Below are 19,360 nucleotides of genomic sequence, written 5' to 3' on the forward strand. Positions count from 1 at the left end.
TTTTCTTAATTTTGGTGTCTAAAAGAAAGGTAACCAACAATCAGACTAGGAGGGAATATATCTTTCTACATCAATGGAGCACCCCAAGAGCTCCCTTCACATGGCCACCACACAATATTTCCCATCTAATATTAATTTATTACTCCCTCCAATTCTATATTTTCTTCCCCTTGTTTGTGGGCACGAGAATTAAGGAGATGAATAAAATAAAAGTAAAAAGATGGGTGGAGTTTAGTGGTTGGAGAGAGGGATGAATAATTATGAGTTAAATAAGGAATGGTGGGGCCAAAACATTAAGGAAAGTAATAAAATATGAGTAAAAGAGTTGGGTGGAGTTTGATGATAGGAGAGAGAAATTAATAAAATAAGAGTAAAAGTTTCCAAAATAAGAAAGAGAAGAAAACCTAAATAATCCGTTTTAGGAAATAGGGAAGAAAATATAGAATAGGAGGGAGTATTTACTATCCGATTATCAATTAAAGTCGGTTACTCGGTACTGAATATTTTTTAAAGTGTATGTATTTTTTAAAGAGTTGGGTGGAGTTTGGTGATAGGAGAGAGAAATGAATAAAAGTTTCCAAAATAAGAAAGGGGAAGAAAACCTGAATAATCCGTTTTAGGAAATAGAAAAGAAAATATAGAATAGGAGGGAGTATTTACTATCCGATTATCAATTAAAGTCGGTTACTCGGTACTGAATATTTTTTATTGCGTATGTATTTATTAATTAAAAAAAAAATTAAGATTAGTAAAATATTCAAAATAAAACATAACATTAATTATCATAGAATTTCAAATATTACATGGAGGGATTAAAAAAAAAAAAATACAAGCAACAAAATTAAAAAGTGCAAACAATTAAACTAAGCGTTCATTCATAATCAAACTTATGACGATTTTGCCATAAATTTTCAACCAAATCTTTCTGCAGTGCGTTATGAACATTTCTATCCCAAGCTTCATTTCTTCTCTCCATATACCGCTCCAAACTCAAATTATTATATCGTCCGGGTTGGACGGTAAATGAGCCACCCCTGCTAGATGATGCGCCAGCAGACTGAATGTTATCTTCCTCGAATATCTTATTGTCCTTGTAATTTTGGAAAGTATCTCGTTCATCCTCAACAATCATATTGTGTAGAATAATGCATGTTAGCATTATTTTCCATAAAAACTTTCACTCCAAAAAAGAGCGGGTCTTTTGATTACAGCAAAAATTGTAAAACGCCAAAAGCACGCTCAACGTCTTTTCTCACCGATTTTTGACGTTTTGTGAACAAATCATCCTTCGGAGATATTTGGAGCCGAATTGCGGGCATGACCACTGACCATTTAGGATATATCCCATCAGTGAGATAATACCCTTTATTGCCATTCACATTATAAGTAACCTCAGGTGCTTTACCTTGATAAATATCGTCAAATACCAGGGAACGATTCAACACATTGATACCTTTCCTTTACCTTTTGTTACTTGCTCCGCTTCATCTTCATCATCGTCATCATCATCTCCTCCTTGGACCGTTTCAACTTCTTGCGATATAATCGGTGTTTTGTTACTACTACCATCTCCTCCTGGAGTTGTTGGATATTGCTCAATGTTTTGAGACATTGAAATACCTATTCCGGGTGAATTATTTAAAATATGTTGAGACACCAGAAAGGTATTTCTAGGCGACGAATTATACAAATTGTGTTGAGTAGGATATTCGTTATTATTGGAACCTCTTTGGGTGAGAAAATCATGGAATGCGGATTGAAATAAAGGATCGTTTAGTATATTTGATCGAAAAGAATGGGTTGATTTGTATTTTGACTCATGTTTCTTTGGTGTTTATTTCCATAATTAGGATGGTTTGGATCCATAGTTATGAATATTTTTTGTAGGATATTGGATAAGACAAGTATAAAATTTGATGATAGTTAGATATTTGAGTATATTTGTTAGAATATATGCTAGAATTATGATATATTTATAGTGAAAAATTTTACAACTGGTTTTTTTTAAAAATTTAAAGTTTTCACAAATAAAAATAAAATAAATGAAAAAAGTAGCCGTTAGTAATTAATAGCCGTTGCATATTGAATTTTTGATTCTTGTGAATGTGCATTTTTGTGCAATACCGTCAAAATGGACAATGGTGGGGGCATTTATTGCCAAAAGCCCTTATTTTATCAGTTCCAAGACTATACAACTGGATGTACAATGAGCATTGTACAACCAAGGTTATTTTAGTCTTTTTTCAAATATTTTTGCAAAAAAAAGGGTAACGTAATTCAATTTTCAATCTAATCCTCATTCATTCTCTGACTGTTTCCATATTTTTCTAACTTCTCTTCCTCCATCATTCAGTTAATGAATCATCTTCTCCCTTAAATTATTATAATTAATTGATTATGCGGAACTGAGCATCATCTTGAAGGAATTTTTTTATCCAAAATTTATAATGCATGAAAATAGTTGAAGCTCGTATTATTTTACATTAGCTCGTATTCTTATCTGAATATCTTGTATTCTTATGTGCTCGTATTTTAAAGCTCATGATCATTTTAAGCTCGTATTCTTATCTTAATAGCTCGTATTCTTATGTGCTCGTATTTTAAAGCTCGTGTTCTTTTTACTTTAGCTCGTATTCTTATCTTAATAGCTCGTATACTTATGTGCTCGTCTTTTTAAGTTCGTGATCCTTTTAAGCTCGTATTCTTTTTACATTAGTTCATATTCTTATTTTAATAGCTCGTATTCTTAGGTGCTCGTATTTTTTAGTTCGTATTCTTTTAATAATAGTTCGTATGATTGCTGTAGAAATTTACCTCAAAGTATTATTAGATGCATTTTTCCTTCCTGATGATGATATAAATTGCTTCTCGTTCACGAAATATTGTTAGATGCTTTTTTCCTCCATGATGATGTAAATTGCTTCTCTTTCACCATTTTCGAATCAAAATTATGGAGAAGAGAGATTTGTCGACTGTCGTTTAAGAGAAATTTAGAGAACAGAAGGAGGAGGGTTTGTCGACTGAAGAGAAATCAAAATTAGGGGAAAAGGAGATGCGTAGGATTTTTTTTTTTTTTATTGGGCTTAGATAGATATATATAGTATATGGGCCTGTTGTACAATGCTACTGTACAACAAGATGTAGGATCCTATTTGTGTTATTTTATTATTGTGGTGGGGGCTAATTTTCTATCATTTGGATAAGACAAATTCCACATTGGTTAACCTCCCCACATGTGATGACATAGCAAGTTTGGGGCACCAATTTTTAACCAGTGTGAATGCTCCAACAGACTGGAGGACAATTGCGTGGCTTATCATTAGCCAATCGTCCTTTAAAGTCATCCCCTATTATTCTAAAGATTTAAGAAAAATGATATGTTTTTACACCAAAATGCATATCTAAGACCATTGTCAAGCAAGGTCGCCTCAATTATATCGCTATCCATTTTTACTCTTAATCTTACCTAGGGACGAACCTAGGATTTTATATACGGGGTAGCGAAATTTTTAATTATTATTTCTTGGCTTAAAAGAAATGCAGATGAACATAGTTTTTTTATGATATAAAATTTGCTTTTGTCAATTCGAAAAGACAATTTTTATCGCGCTTATTTCTTGGGCCCGAGCCTAGATATGGCAATCCGGGCCGGACTAATGAGGGCGGCACGGGCACGACACGAGTCGGGCACGAGCATGACACGACACGGATGAAGAGTACTGACGGCACGAGAACGACACGAACGGGTTGGAGGCGGGCCGCGGCTGCGTTTTTTGGGAATTCCCTTGCCCAGGCACGGCACGGCCCAAGCACGGAGGGTCCGCCACGAACCAGGCACGGTGGGCCTAGCACGGCACGGCCGAAAATTGGCCCGTTTCTTAATTATTTAATTAAATTCCTTTCTTTTAATATTGTTTTTTTAATTATTTAATTAAATCTAGTACATTAAAAGTACAAGTAATTAACTAATGAAGACATCAAGTAAATTAATATTTAATAAAATATATATTTAAATCACTAATATTAATTATTTATATAATCAAAAAGTATTTAGAAAAAAAAATACTAAGGTTATTGGCTCGCCTACGTGCTAGGCATGATTAGCTCATGGGCCAGGCACGGCCCGAGCACGAAACTGGGCGTGTCAGGAGCGGGCCGCGGCGAGGGTTTGAGTGAGTGGGCCAGGCACGGCCAGTCCAATATCCGTGCTGGGCCGGACCATTTTTGTGGAAAGGCACGATGGGCCGACATGCGGCCCGACCCAGCACGACCCAATGCCAACTCTACCGAGCCCTTACGCCCCTAAGTCCTAGTTGTTTAGCGTTTCTAGTGACCTAATTGAAAAATATATAATCATTCGTCTCAATTGTTTATTTACCTCGATTAAATTATCACTCGAATAAAATAGGTCGATAAATGATTGAAGAGAAGGAATAAAAAGTACTTCGTAATCATTTGTAAAATATTATAGTCGTATATAATTGGAAATACTATGTAATTACTTCATATTTTTCATAATGTAAATTGTTGAAGAGTTGGTAATTAAACAATACGGAGTATAAAATTAGGGAAATATAAACTCATTTGGAAGGAAAGCAGTCTCTCGAGTTAGCTAATGTGAAGAAAAAAAAAGCTTTTAGTGAGGATAGAACACGGCTGGTTTAGGAGGAAGAGCATAAGCCCACAACTTTACCACTAGAGTATACGTATGATGATGCTAATAATGCGGTCTTATTGTATCTTATTTCTCCATTACTGCTATAGATTTTGGGGTCGCATAACTTCATCTTCCTCGTTCATTTTCCTGAGTTTGGGGTAGCAGCTGCTACCCCTTGCTACTGCTTGGGTTCGCATCTAATCTTACTTTATTTATCTTGACTTATCAACCCAATCATTTTTCATTTCTATGGAAAATATATATTCCCTAGTATATATTTTCTGTTTCATGTATATACGTATCTTATGGTTACCTTGTTTGTAGGATATTTTCTTGACTAAGGTTTATGTTGTATTAGTATATATTCGACGTTTGTATTCCGTCTGCTAACCAAGATAATAATATTGATTACGGCTATAAGCCTTACCTTCACATCTTCCCTGTTCTCCATTTTATCATGGTATCATCGGAGCAGGATTGATCCTTGATTTTATTCTCAAAGAAACACAAATTCACATAATTTTCTTTTAATTCCAAATGACAAAACATGGCGATGCCAGTTTCGATGACGGCAAGAAAGTGAATGACGGCGTAATGGCCATACCGCCATTATCTCCGCTATTTCTCCACCCTTCCGATAGTCCGGGTCTCAAACTGACTCAGACAATATTTGATGGTGATAATTATGACTTATGGGCCGATGCGTTTCGAAACGGACTTGATGCCAAGAACAAGTTAGGTTTTATTGACGGGGCCGTCAAGAAACCGACAGCAGAAGGATCGTATGAGGCGATAGCATGGCGCCAATGCAATGCTATGGTTAAAGGCTGGCTACGGAGTGTCATTGATGAAAAACTGCACTCCAGTATAACGTTTTCAGCAGCCACCGTCCTTGAAATTTGGAACGAGTTGAAGGAGCGCTACTCCGCAGGTAATGCTCCTCGAATTCATCAACTCAAAAGTGAATTGAACGAGTGTAGGCAAGGGACTCGCTCAGTCGTGGAGTACTACACCCACTTGAAGACCATTTGGGATGAATTGGCGAAATACAGTCGTGTACCGGACTGTACTTGTGGTGCAGCAACTGCTTTTGTCAAGGAGAAAGAGGAAGAGAAGGTACATCAGTTTATTATGGGCCTCAACACCGCATTATATGATCATATTCGATCGAACTTGTTAATGGAAGACAACCTCACCTCATTGAGTCGTGCCTATGCGTTGGTTTTACGAGAAGAACGTCACAAGACCGTGACTCGTGTTCGAGAAGAGCAAACAGAGATGGCTATGGCGACTCGTGCCGAGTCAGGTCGTGGCCGTGGTGCCCCCTCACTGTCCGAACAAAAGGAATATGAACCTCCCCGTTGTACCCATTGCAAGAAGTGGTATCATACAGAAGATAATTATTGGGAAAAGCTGGGCATAAACGGCAGGGGACGCGGCAGAGGCAGAAGAGGTGGCCGCGGAGGAGGTCGTGGTGGACGCGGCAATCAGCACCAGGTGGCCAATGCAGCGAGCACGAGTGAAAGTGAATCATCCAAGAAAGATTTGACAATGGATGAAATCGAGCAGTTAAGATTACTTCTTGGTACCAAGACGGAAGGTAATAAAAAATTAACAGGTACGAACCACATAAAATTGACTGATTGGATGCTTGACAGTGGTGCTTCGCACCACATGACGGGATGTAGAGAATTGCTTAATGATGCGTGGCAGGGAGAACCGTCTAATGTAGGGTTGCCAGACGGGTCGACAATTGTTGCTCGAGAACACGGGAAAGTTTTTTTGAATAAAAATTTCGAGCTTCAGGATGTCTTATTTGTTCCAAATTTAACCTGCCATCTCATTTCAATTCAGCAACTTATCCGTGAAAATAATTGCTTTGTGATTTTTAATGCTAATCATTGTATAATACAGGACCAATCTACGAAGATGGAGATTGGACGGGGTGAGCAACGCGACGGAGTCTACTACATGACACGGGTTGAAGAAGTGGCAGCAAGGACAGCAGTAGATGAAGGGCGACTGTGGCATCGGAGATTAGGTCATCCTTCATGCAACATTTTTCCGTCTTTAAGTACTTTAGTTCACAAACATTTATCTTTTAATTCCGAACATGCTTGTGATCCTTGTTGTCGTGCTAAGCAAACCCGCTCAAGTTTTAAACTTAATAATAAACGGCATGCTATTTTATTTAGTTTGATTCATTGTGACATATGGGGGCCGTATCATGCTAGTAGTTTATCCGGTGCTCATTATTTTTTGACCATTGTGGATGATCATAGTAGGAGTGTTTGGGTTCATCTCATGAAAGACAAAGGAGAAGTTGGGGATTTGATGGTATTTTTCTGTAAAATGGTTAACACGCAATTTGGAAAACAAGTAAAAATTGTTCAAAGCGACAATGGTACTGAATTTTTATCTAGGCAATTGAAACATTTTTACAATGAAAATGGTATTCTTTTCCAAACTAGTACCATAGATACACCTCAACAGAATGGACGGGTAGAGCGTAAACATCGACAAATTTTAGAGAAAGCAAGAGCTTTACGTTTTCAAGCTAATCTACCTATCGAATTTTGGGGGGAATGTGTCTTGGTAGCTGCGTATTTAATAAACAGAACCCCAACACCATTATTACAAGGAAGGACCCCCTACGAACTTCTATATGGACAATCACCCAATTTAGACAACCTACGTGTCCTAGGATGTTTAGCCTATGCCCACAATAAACAACGACCGAAGGATAAGTTTAAGGAACGGGGAACACGGTGTATTTTTATTGGGTATCCCAAGAGTCAAAAGGGATGGAAATTGTTTGATTTGAAAACTCGACGAGTGTTTGTATCACGTGATGTCGTATTTTATGAGCACGTTTTTCCGTATAATGTGAGTCCTCATGCAACCTTGGAGCGGCATGTTGATCTTGGGGAGAATGGGTATGTCGATTTTCCACAAATTTGGATAATAGTTCCCAAGGGGAGGAGTTAACTGATGACACACGTGATGATGCACCAAATGAGGAGATATTTGTTGATGATTGTCTGGAGTCTGGTCGAGATGATGCTAATGTTCAAGGGACAGATACTGATAATAATGTCGAAGAAGGGGCTGAAATGGAGGACGAAGAGCCGAGATTGGGCAGAGGAGAAAGACAAAAATTTGAACCGGCTTGGAAGAAAGACTACATTTGCAAGTCAACCCGTGTCATGTCAGCTAAAGATGCTCACACGCTCCAAGCTCCGTCTTCCTCGAAAGGTACTCGCTATCCAATGATTAATTATGTCACAAGTAGTTGTTTTTCACTTTGTCACAGAAATTTTATTGGTGCCATTGATGCCGTGAAAGAACCTCGTACTTATTTCGAAGCCGTCAAGAATGACGAATGGAAGGAAGCAATGGCAAATGAAATTCAAGCATTGGAGAAAAATGGTACTTGGACAATTGTTGACCTACCCGAAGGGAAAAGACCAATAGGCTGCAAATGGGTCTACAAAGTCAAGCATAAGGCAGACTGGACCATTGAGAGGTACAAAGCCCGGTTAGTAGCGCAGGGATTCACTCAAGTTGAAGGAGTGGATTATCACGAGACATTTGCTCCGGTAGCGAAAATGACGAGTGTCCGCATCTTATTAGCAGTAGCCGTAGCAAGAAACTGGAACATCACTCAACTTGATGTAAATAATGCATTCCTACATGGCGATTTAAGCGAAGAAGTTTATATGAAATTACCACCGGGTTTCGTCGCTACAGGGCCACGCAAGGTATGTCGATTGTTGAAATCTTTATACGGATTAAAGCAAGCATCGCGAAATTGGTTCGCAAAGTTGACAGGTGCCTTGAAGGGGTACGGTTTCACACAGTCAATCGCGGATTACTCCTTGTTCACGATGAATAAGGGAGGCGTGTTCCTTGGAGTCTTGGTCTATGTCGATGATATGATAGTGGTTAGTGATAACAATGAAGCTTGTGATAATTTAAAGCAGTTTCTGAATATCAAGTTTGGAATCAAAGACTTGGGACGGCTCAAGTATTTCTTAGGGATAGAGGTAGCACATGGTCAATCGGGTTTATTCTTGTGTCAACGGAAATATGCCATGGAAATAATCAAGGAGGCAAAGATGGAGGGAGCCAAACCTGTTAATACTCCAATTCCACAAAATCATCAATTGGCACTTGCTACAGGACATGTTTTGAAAGACCCGATGGTGTATCGAAGACTAGTAGGCCGTTTAGTGTATCTGACCATCACGCGGCCTGACTTGGTTTACGTTGTGCATACTCTGTCACAATTTGTCCACGAACCCCGCAAAGAACATATGGATGCTGCACTTCGCGTTATTCGTTATATAAAAGAAAGTCCGGGTAAGGGTATTGTGATGCATAAAGACGCGACTTTCCAACTTCATGGGTATTCGGACTTTGATTATGCTCGATGCCCATTAACGCGAATGTCTTTGACGGGGTACTTTGTTTCGCTAGGCCACACACCCATTTCTTGGCGAGCTAAAAAGCAACACACCGTGGCAAAGTCATCTTCCGAAGCGGAATACCGTGCACTCGCAGCAGTGACGAGTGAGCTACTTTGGGTTAAGTCTTTCCTTCACTCACTCGGCATCAAACATGAGCAGCCCATGTTAGTACTATGTGATAATCAGGCGGCTATGCACATTGCAAAAAATCCCGTGTTCCATGATCGAACAAAACACATTGAAGTAGATTGCCATTTTGTTCGTCATCATTTAGTCAGCAAGAATATTGAAACGAGGCATGTCAGAAGCAAAGAACAAATAGCGGACCTTTTCACCAAGGCCCTTGGAGGAGAAGCGTTTGTTTACTTGCAGCGTAAGTTGGGCATTCGACTACCAAATGCTCCAACTTAAGGGGGAGTATGGAAAATATATATTCCCTAGTATATATTTTCTGTTTCATGTATATACGTATCTTATGGTTACCTTGTTTGTAGGATATTTTCTTGACTAGGGTTTATGTTGTATTAGTATATATTCGACGTTTGTATTCCGTCTGTTAACCAAGATAATAATATTGATTACGGCTATAAGCCTTACCTTCACATCTTCCCTGTTCTCCATTTTATCAATTTCCAACAATTTCAATCATTTTCCACATTCTCTATCTTATCAAACCTTCTCTCATACCTCTTTTTAATTACCATTTAACTAGTATAAATCCCGTGCTACAGCATGATATTTCTTATATTTGGTTTATAAAGAGGCACTCTTAATAAAACTAATTGCATAAATTAACTATATTTTTATTTAATGTTATAATGTACTAAATACTCCCTTTATTCAACTCTAAACACAACATTTCCCTTTTACACGTTTGTCAATGCACGATTCGTAACGTAAATATCTTTAGTTTTACATTATGAAAAAAATATAAAAAATGTGTGTTCTTATCGTACTCTTAAAGGTGAATCAAACAAGAATCCACATGACCATATTTTTTCTTATAGATCGCAAGGAATCGTAAAGATACTCTTTACTTATAAATAGTGTCAAAAAAGGAAATGGGTGATTATCCTACTCAACCTCGTGGTTGACAGTGTATTCATGAACACATGTGATGAACCATAAATGGGGAGCAGACTTGCAGGTGCTTGAGACTAGCTGACTTGGGAGCATTGGGACGTGAGCTCGACTTGGACCATAGTTGCTGTCTAGATCACTTAGTTGACTTATACAACTTTATTTATGTAATTTCCGATGCGTATGATCGGTCCGTTTCGTATTCACAAATAAATAGATGTGGTCGTTGGTCACGGTCGAATCAAAACACAATTTATAGCTTAACAAGCAACTCTACAATTAGTAAAGAGGCAAGTAAAGGTCGGATCCCAAGGGACGGGAGTTGAAATGAGATTTCTATTGTAACTAGCGGTGTCTAAGGGGTGTCATAAATTGGGTTGATGTAGAAGGTTACTAAACTAGAATAACAATGAAAATAAACAAGCAAGATGAATAAAAAGGGGTGTAAACAATTGATTAAAGGCACTAGGGTGTCATGGGATCATAGGGGAATCATGGGATATGATCATGCAAACATGTTCTCAAATTATAAGCAAGCAATTATTGTTGTGATGGATTGAGTTGGGTTATATCTTACAATCCTAGGAAAGTTTGGGTCCCGGAGCCGAATCGATTAGATTGTACAACACCTACAAGTCGACTTAATCTTCCCTACTCAACAACATGCATGGTCTAATGAGACTCGAGTTGGGTTATGTCTTACAAGTCTCATTGAAAAGATAGGAGATGATAGTAAATGCAAGGATTCATAGGCTTAGCATTTCATCAAGTATAACATGTGCATGAGTTGAGATCAAAACAAGCAAGCAAATAAAGCATGAAAGCATATTAATTTAAGCATGAATCATTCCCCATGTTGGTTTCCCTAATCACCCATTAACCCTAGCTAAGAGACTACTCACTCATTATCATGTTGATCATGCTAGCAAGGTTGTCAATCATACTAACAATATGAAACATGATGAATAAATGAAAGTAATTAACAATAATTAAAAAGGGATTAAGAGATTATACCTACTAATGATTCCAATAATAAAGCAAGAATAATAGAAGTACTTGAATGCTAGATTGAGAGGTTGTCAATCTCCCAATAATAACCCAAATAATCTTCAATTACCCAAAATAAAGGATGAACAAAAGAGAGATTAAAGAACTAAAACTTGGATTAAAACTTGATTAATACTTGATTACAATATTGAAGAGAGTTTTGATTGATATTAACTACACTAATTATTGATAAGAAGAACATGCTCCTCTAATTAGCCTAATGGGGTATTTATAGTGAAAATTAGGGAGGATGCATTAGGGTTAACTAAGGGCTAAACTAGTAATTACACTTTTTAAGTTGAGCAAGGAGGACCGGTATTTTCTCGAGAGAAGGGCTTCTCTTTTCGTAGCTTGAAGAAGGCAATCCGTGCTGTGAAGAAATCCGGGCGGAATAAGGTCGGGACGGCCGGATTTGGGCGATGGAATCCGAGCGGATTATGGGGAATCCGGACGGATTGTTGAGGGGGAATCCGAGCGGATTCTGGCAAGGGACGCTCGGATTGTGCAGGACGGACGGATTGCTGGCAATCCGGATTGTCGATCGACAAGATAGTAACTTCTTCTTTTTCTTCCCTTTTCTTCATAAATTCCTTGGGGATTTCCTTGGGGACTCAAGGATCTTTCCTCAACATTGCTCTTCTACTATGGTATGTACAAAGGCCTTCTAATCTTGTCTCTCCTTGATGCTTGGTCATTGGATTCGATCAATTTAGTCTTGTTTTGCCATGAAAATGCAAGATTCTTACTCCTTTCCTACCAAGGGATCAAAATCTCAAAGAATATGCAAAACAAAGAACTAAAGATAAGAAATGACCCAAATAAGCACTAAAAATCATGGAAACAAGGCTAATTCGGGGGCTAAATATGCGCCAATTATGGTCACATCAAATATCCCCAAACCGAACCTTTGCTCGTCCCGAGTAAAGAGGTGACAAAGACTAGGACCAATACTAACCTATCCTAATAATATAGCCGATATGAGACAATTAGCGGGTCTCACTCCGCCCCTTCAACTCACAACAAGACAACCATGAGGTAGGATGCCTTCTTGCAAGGCAAGGTGGGTCTTGCCAAAATGGCGACACATCCAAACATTAAAGCACACAAAAACACATAATGGATGCATCTACAAAAGAATTGCCACTTTCCTCATCTAAGTGGCGGAAATTATCTACAAGGGAAGCAATTCAAGGGTACACAATCCTTCATAGATGCAATTTGTTCAAACTACTAAGCCTAGAAGGATACCAATAAATCACCTCCAAAATGTGTCAAGCTAGGGTACCTTTGTCCTCAATCGTTAAATGCTTTTGTCAAGAGTAGACTCCCTATGGTGTTAGAAATACTGGAGGATCGCGGAATTCCCCCTCTTGCCTAGACAAGAAGAAGGGTCGTCCCCTCTCTACCATGCACAAAAATGGATATGATGGATAAAGGGATCGATAGTATTTGAGTTTCATTTTGGGAGTTTGCTTTTGTTTTTGTTTTCCCCCCCAATTTCTTGTGGCATATAACATTTGAGAACACTTTCTTTTTGCCATTTCTTTTTGATTTTTGGCAGTTCAATACTTGACAATTTTTTTTGCATTTTCTTTTGAACATTTTCAAAGTCACCCCAATTAGTAACGAGGGTGCCTTGTATTTGAAGCTTAGGAGTTCTATTTTTGCTCCTCTTTTCATTTGATGCATTTTTGCAAACTTTCTTTCACTTTTCATTTCATTGAACTCAAATTGATTTCTTTTTGTGCCCATTCCCTTTGATGACAAAAATGTGGTAGAACATGGATGATGGTTGTATGCATGGTTTCAAGGGTCACCTTGGAATAAACGGTAGCTAAGGAGTTATCACACCATAAGGTACTCTTGACTCGGCCTTAAACCATGGGTCAAAGGATACTAGTATGACACATCCTAGGGTGTTTTACAAGTATTCTAACAAGCAAAGTCTTAAGAAGAAAAAGCATCTACTAGGGCCTATATACACTTGTCAAGCTTCCCAAGTAGACGGTTTCGCAAAATTTTTCTAACATGCAAACTACATGCCATGATGCAACTACCATATAAACATCCTAATGCATATGATTCTACCAACTAATATGACAAACAATCTAAATGCAAGTCCTAAGTTCACATTGTTGTACCGCATCAATCAAAATGAAGCCACATAGTCATTAACATAAAGAGGAAAAAGGAGATTGGAAAGATCATACCATGCGGTCTTCAATATCCTCATGTCTCGGATGTGGCGTAGTCAATCAATGTGAACAAGGATAAAACAAACACAATATATACAAAACAATATATACAAAGGAAATGAACTTGTTTTTGGGTTTTCAATTTTTTTCAATTTTTATGATTTTTGAAATAATAGTTAAATCTTAGAATTCCCATCCCCACACTAATATGGGCATTGTCCTCAATGGCCAAAATGATGGAAATTATGCAAAGATGATGCATGATTTCTACACTAAATGCAATTCTACACTAAGTTACACTACATAATGCATGGTTTTTGTTATGACGGAGAGGATAATTTAGATTACCTCCCGTTGCGTATGCATTAACTTCCCCAAATCGAGTGAGACACTATTGCTAATGTTCAAGGATGGGTATAGTTCATGCATAAACTATGCTTATGCATGAAACTAGTTTGTCATTTTGGATTTTACAAATGGGAACAATAAAATAAGAACACCTCAATGGTACCGAGGTGTGAGTCCTTTGATGTTGCGAGGACTACTCCAACAATGATCAAAATGAAATAAAATACAAAGAGACAAGACACAAACCATGGGAGTGTAGGAGTCTCCAAGGCTTGCTAGTCTTCCATCATGCTATCATCATCACCACTTCCCTCATGAGAAGTGGTCACATTGCCACTTTCCTTGTCATTTGCTTCTTCACTTTCTTCCTCATCTTCCTCTTCACCATCCCTTTCTTCTTCACTTGCCTCTTCCTCAATATTATCATCAACTTCTTCATCATTTCCAACAACCTCATTGTCTCCCACCACGTCCCTAGATGCACCCGGAAATAAGACTTCTCTATCCGCCCAACTAGGCAAAGGAAAAGATGGATCAAGGAGTCCTTGCCTAGCTAGATGTAGGAGGGGTGGATATTGAGCCAAATACGCATTTTTCCGATCTTCATGGGCTTGCTTGTGCATTGCTTGCATGAGGAGAGTCACATAGTCTTTCCCAATTTCAATTCCTTCCGGTTTGAACTCTTCATACTCAAAGGGTTAAGGTGGTATGACAATGGAAGAGGAGGGAGCTTCAAGATCACCCTTTTGTTGTTGAATGATATACTCGGCTTCTTCGGAAAGGGGAAGTAGATAATTGGTCCGGTGGACGCTTAGGCGACAAATCTTCGAGGGCAAGGTGAACGATCTAGCTTCACTAGTTAACCATCCATATTTAGTGTCAAGGGGGTTATGAGCAACCCACTTGAACTTGTGAATCATAATATGCATATCAATAAGATGGCCACCTTCCTTTGCTTTGTACTTCTTATCCTCATTGAAATTAGGATCAAAGTGCTTGGCTAGGAGTGTGACTAGGCCGCCATTGACAATAACGGTTGTGCCCTTCTTCCCATTATCAACATTAAGCCATCTTTCTACCAAGAGCCTCAAAGAATTGTAAGGCTTGGTATGAATTCTTCCGATATTCAAAGCCGATTCAAGGAGAATAAAGTCAAGTCTTGTGAAATGATTGGTGTCTTTCCTAGCAATTATGGTATTTCCCACAACCTTGTGCCATACTCTTATGCCCGGATGATGGACCAAAAGAGCACGACATGCATGAAAATCCTCAAATTTCTTCCAGGAGATTGCCTCCCAAAGAGGCTCGGGGTCATACTTTCCATAATGCTTAAGATAACTTGATTCATCACTAAGACCCAAAATTTCACCCAATTAGTAAAGGTAATGCGTCTACTAACATTAGCTAGACGAAACTCGAGATTTTCTCTATTCTCAACTTTGGTGACTTTTAAAGAACTTAAGAATTCCAAGACAAGGGAGGGGTATGTCAATTCCTTTGTTTCAAACAATTTCTCCAACCCCATGGCTTTGAAAAAGGCTTTTGTTTGTTCAAGAACACCCAATTTTTCCAAGGCATCTTTACATATGAATTTGGTGGATTGAATAGATTTCATAGCAAACTTGACAAAGGTATTTCTATGGGTATCGGAAATAAAAGTTACCTCCGGATAATGCAAAAGTTGATTAATTACCGGAGTAGAAGGTGTTGATGGTCCCATAGAAGGTTGTTGTTGTTGTTGCACTTCCAAGTTTGGTGTTGCCACCACCATAGCCAAAGCTTTCTTTGTTTGAAGAGCCTTTTGCCTTTGTGAGAGTGCCTTAGCCTTTGGTGCCTTTGTTGCCTTTGTTGCACCCTTAGTCCTTGCCATTGATGAGCTTAACCAAGAAAAGAGTGAAAAATCTTCAATTTGTAGGATGCCCAAATCGATTTGAAGGTGAAAGGCTTTGCCTTTATGAAAACAAAAATCGACTCAAAGGTTGAAGATTTTGTTCTTGGTTTTGGTTTTTGTTGAAGATGGAGTGATTAATTTGTTGTTGGAAGGGTGGTTTGATTTGTTTTTGTTGAATGTTGTTGAGGGTTTTTGTTTTTATGATGGAGGGGATGAGGGTTTTGATGTTGTGGGTAGTGTTTATGAATGAATGAATGAATGAATGAAAGTGGGAGGGTTTTAAAGAGGCCGAAAATTTCAAAATGCAGGGCAATCCGTGCGGATTAGGCTCAATCCGTGCGGATTCTGCTTCTTCTACCTTTGCAAAAGCTCGCCTAAAGACGGGCAGATTTGGTACAATCCGCTCGGATTTGCTGAACACGGGACGGGCGGATTTCTCCAAAGACGGACGGATTTACGCCCGAGAAATTTGCTTGCTTTTTCATTTGCAAAGATGGGCGTCTTTTCCCGGGACGGACGGATTTGCGGCAGACGGGCGGATTTTCAAGAATCCGCTCGGATTCTTTAATGATCAAGAAAATTTCAAAATTCAGCTCGATTCAGACGGGCGTCTTTTTCGCGCAGGACGCTCGGATTGCATAAGACGGGCGGATTCTTGGGAATCCGCTCGGATTCGTCCTCTGTGTACACGGATTGATTCCACCCCGTACGCTTTCCCTTTATCATTCTTCCATTATTTCTTTCAAGTCTTGTGTTCTTCTTTGTGGGGGCACTACTAAGGCATGGATAGCCTAGGCAATTGCCATCCCCACACTAAGGTAAAGCACTACACATCAATTAAAATTGTTAGTCCCTCCCTCACTTCTCTCTTTTCATGACAATTATTTTGATCAAAGTAAATAAAAATCCAAAGATGACAAAAATGCAATACAAGAATTGAAATGTAAGTTAGGGAGTTAGAAATATTTACAAGTGGTGGTTTAGGAAGGACTCCACCAAACTCTCATTCTTGATGAGATGTCAAGGGGCATGTTCAAGGTGTTGTTGATGTTGCTCAACACCTTGAAAAAGTAATCAAAAGCTTGTTCATTATTATGGTAGAGGTCCTCAATAGACCGTGGCCCTTGTTGTTGATCATGATCGATGGCATGCCCAATGTAGGGATTAAAAATCCCTTCAAACTCGTCGTCCCAAAGACCACAAACTTCATTGAGTTGATCATTGAAAATCTCTTGCTTAGATGGAGACAACTCTCCCAATTTCTTCTCTTGGCCAATGAGGCCATCCTCTTCTTCCTTGGTTGATTTTGATGAGCTTTGCAAGCTCTCCTTGTCATAATTCACTTGCTCTTTGAATGGAGCATCTTCAACTTTCTTCCTCCATTGGAGTTCCGATTTCTTCCTTTCATCTTTTCGGCTATAATGATCAATCATGAAACACGGCTCATGCAAACGAGGAGCTCTCATAGTCTTGTCAAGATTAAAAGTTATGCTTTCATCTCCCACTTCTAGAGTGAGCTCTCCATGTTTCACATCAATCACCGCACCGGCGGTGTGTAGGAAAGGTCTTCCTAGGATGATTGGAATGTTGGAATTTTCCTCCATATCAACAATGACAAAGTCCACCGGGATGAAAAACTTCCCAATTCGCACGGGGACATCTTCCCATATCCCTAATGGTGTCTTCGTCGATCTATCGGCCATTTGGAGTGTGATATTGGTGCATTTAAGCTCTCCCATCCCTAACCTTTTACTCACCGAGTACGGCGTGACACTCACACTAGCCCCTAGATCACATAAGGCTTTGTTGATCGTTGTGTCGCCAATGGTACACGGTATTGAGAAGCTTCCCGGATCCTTTAACTTTGGAGGTGAACTCCCTTGAAGTATTGCACTACTCACCTTAGTGAAGGCGATAGTCTCAAGTTTCCGGATCGACTTCTTCTTTGTGAGGATATCTTTCATATACTTCGCATAGGCCGGAACGTGATTGATTAATTCCGTGAAAGGAATTGAGACTTCTAAATTCTTCACAATTTCCATGAACTTTCCAAGTTGATCATCAAATTTGGGCTTGGCTTGACGACTTGGAAAAGGAAGTCTAATCATAATGGGCTCCTTCTCTTTGGCCTTTTCTTCACTTTTCTTTGAACTTTCTTCTTTTGTTGATTCTCCATCTTTGGAGTTTTGCACAATTTCTTCCTTTTCACTAGCTTCCACAACTTCATCCTCAACTTGCTTCTTTGGTGCTTCATACCTTGTACCACTTCTCAAGTGAATGACACTAACCGTTTCATGTCTAGGGGGATTACTTTGAGGTGGTAATTGCCCCTTTTGTCTTTGTGAGCTTGAAGATGCTAGTTGAGTCAATTGTGTTTCCAACATCTTGGTGTGAGCTAGAATGTTGTTGATGGTGGTTTCCTTTGCTTGGCTATCTTTTTGCATTTGGGTGAAAAATTCTTGTTGATTCTTTTGCATTTGGAGGACCGCTTTTTGGACATCAAAACCTTGGTCATTTTGGTGATTGTATGGATTTTGATTTTGGTAACCTTGGTTTTGATTGTAAAAGGGTCTTTGATTTTGGTTTCTCATGGGTGGTGGAGTGTATGTTGTTTGAGGGTTTTGAACATTTTGGCTTTTGTATGAGAGATTTGGATGGAACTTGGTGTTCTCATTGTAAAAATTGGAATAAGGGGTACCACTCTTGTAAGCTTGGAAAGCATTAACTTGTTCGGTTGTTCCCCTACACTCACTTAAGTCATGACCCAAAGTTCCACAATTCTCACATATCCCACATGGGATTGATGAGGATGCCGTCATGGCATTGACATGATGCTTCGATGATTTTGAGTTTTCCTCAAGTCTAGCCATAGCTTGTTCAAACTTCAAGTTGATTGTGTCAATGTGAGCACTAAGTTGAGCACCCAATTGAGTAACGGAGTCCACTTCATGCTTTCCTCCTCTGGTAGCCTTGCGAGGTCTACTATATTGTGAGTTATGGACCGCCATTTCCTCAATCTTGTTCCATGTTTGATTGTCATCAACTTCGGTGAACATTCCATTTGATCCCATATTGAGAATGTTCCTAGAATCTTCATATAAACCATTCCAAAATTATTGCACCAAAAACCATTCGCTAAGTCCATGGTGAGGACATGAGCGACAAATACCTTTAAACCGCTCCCAAGCTTCATACAAAGACTCTTCATCCCTTTGCTTAAAACTCGTAATTTGAGCTCTTAGCATGTTGGTCTTTTCCGGTGGGTAGAATTTTTTGTAGAAAGCTAGAGCCAACTTCTTCCAAGAATCTATTCCAAGGGTGGCCTTATCAAGGCCCTTCAACCATTGCCTTGCGGTGCCGATTAAGGAAAAAGGAAATAAGACCCATCTAATTTGGTCTTGAGTCACGCCCGTTTGAGAGATAGCATCACAATAATCGCAAACGGTTTCCATATGAGAATGAGGATCCTCACTAGGCATCCCCCCAAATTGGCTCCTCTCAACTAGTTGGATGAAGGCGGACTTGGCAATAAAATTTCCGGTGAGATGTTGCGGTGTAGGAGTACCATTTGGTAGATTATCCTCGGTGGGTACGGAGTGTGACGAGAATTTTGGCATTGTAGGTGGATTTTGTGGGGTATTGTGTAATGGGTTTTCTTCTCCTTCTATTGCGA

At 39.1% G+C, this 19,360-nt stretch overlaps 1 non-coding gene across 1 annotated transcript; it reads left to right on the top strand.

Moving 5' to 3' along the window:
* The first annotated feature begins 18,825 nt into the window (after nt 1–18,825).
* On the top strand, nt 18,826–18,932 carry LOC141634766 (small nucleolar RNA R71). Its single transcript, XR_012539489.1, has one exon. It is a non-coding gene; the product is annotated as a small nucleolar RNA R71 (small nucleolar RNA).
* The last annotated feature ends 428 nt before the right edge of the window (nt 18,933–19,360 follow it).

The sequence above is a fragment of the Silene latifolia genome, chromosome Y (genome assembly GCF_048544455.1).
Source record: "Silene latifolia isolate original U9 population chromosome Y, ASM4854445v1, whole genome shotgun sequence".
NCBI classification, from domain to species: domain Eukaryota; kingdom Viridiplantae; phylum Streptophyta; class Magnoliopsida; order Caryophyllales; family Caryophyllaceae; genus Silene; species Silene latifolia.